The sequence below is a fragment of the Condylura cristata genome, unplaced genomic scaffold, assembly GCF_000260355.1.
Source record: "Condylura cristata isolate star-nosed mole 26May11 unplaced genomic scaffold, ConCri1.0 scaffold00028, whole genome shotgun sequence".
Taxonomy (NCBI): domain Eukaryota; kingdom Metazoa; phylum Chordata; class Mammalia; order Eulipotyphla; family Talpidae; genus Condylura; species Condylura cristata.
In genome coordinates this window covers 26,074,078-26,075,738 of record NW_004567129.1, presented here as the reverse complement: position 1 = coordinate 26,075,738, position 1,661 = coordinate 26,074,078, and positions in this window count along the sequence as shown.

Sequence of the window (1,661 nt, the reverse complement as noted above, 5' to 3'; positions counted from 1 at the left end):
GCTCCCCTCAGCAGTGTACTTCGTCAATCTGCCTGTTCTGCTCCCCACTCTGTCTCTGGTGAAGCCTCTCGCCGCCCCTGGGCCTCTGGCCTGTACTCCAGTTCAGCATGCACAAATAAATCTTTAAGAAAAAAAAAATAGAAAGAAAGATCCAGACTTCTGCCTGGTTTGAGCCACCAATATTTCGGGTATCTGCCCAGTTTGGATATGGGCCCAATTTCCTAATTGTACACATGGGTTTATGATCCACCCCACCCACCACAACTAACCATGCAAAATTTCAAGTACGGAAAAGTTGAATGAATTTCACAATCACAGGTATCTACGATCACTAGATTCTCTAGTTAATATCTGCCTGCATTTGCTTTATCACATACCTATCAAGTATATTCTGTCACAGGGTGATCTCAGGGACAAGGGAGCTTCCAGTTCCCTGACCCACCCAAGGGAGCGTGCAGCCGACCAGGGAGGGCGGGAAGCCCGGCAGGAGACCGGAAAAGGAAGGAAGCCGGAGGGCAAAGACAGGGCCTGGGGGAGGCGCCTGGAGCAGAGACCTGTGGAGAGGCGGCCAGTGGGAGGTGACTCTGGCAGGTTTATCTTGACTTCCTCTGTCTCAGACTTGCTGGGCCCTGCTGCCTCTCTCCTATGGGTCCCTGGTCCCGGCCGGGAGGTGCCTTAGGCTTGTGGCGAGCTCTCGGGCCTCAGTGGCCCTGCTTTGGGCCAACCCTGTTTGACTGGGCGTTTACCCACAGGGGACGTAACTTCGGCTGCTTGATTTGAAGCTTTATTCTTCCCCTCTTCTGTGTTGCTCACTAGCTGTATTAAAGTTCCTTTCTATTAAAGGTCTTGCACAACGAGTATGTTTTGTCTTGATGCTGCAGATGGCAGGTTGTGGAGCTCAGGGGTGCGCACCACCCTACCTTATAATAATTCCTCTATTTATTCATCATCTATATCACTGATGGATTTTGAAATAGACTGAAGTGAAGTGTTTTTCGCCCACCCTAGAAAGCAGGCACCAAACACACTGGCGGTTTTTTTAAGCAAATGACAAAGACCCATTTACCAAGTGTTAAAAGCAAAGCTAAACATTGCACAGCAAAGTGATTGTCAAACTTGGGAAATGCCGGGCACCCATGCACAACTAGGAAGCACCCTCATTTATAGTTAACCAGAAACGTGTTACCACGCATGTGTGAATATCTCTATGAAACACTGGGAAAAAAAACAAAAACAACAAATCTTTTCTGTGGATGACTCATTCTGGCACTGTTAACTTCACAGCAGGCAACTTGGCTCTGGTCCAAACAGTGCAAAGCAGGTCCAAGCTGGTGTTAGGAGAAGGGAGAGCTCTTTTGGATGATGTTTAATGAGAAAGCAAAGTGTGCACCGAGAGACCTTAAGATAAAAAAAAAAGTTCTATTACATGATTTCAACAATAGTGTGTGACAAATAGGGGCGCTGTGTATAAATACTTTACGTGGGGGCCTCCCTGTGGCCTCCGAGTTAAGTCTTGGGGGGCTATCACCCAGGTGGTGTGAATTTGATCCCCGGCCCAGAGCTGACCCATATGGTGCTGCAGATCTCTCCTGTCTCCCCGCAGTGGACTTCGTCAGTCAGCCTGTTCTGCTCCCCACTCTGTCTCTGGTGAAGCCTCTCAC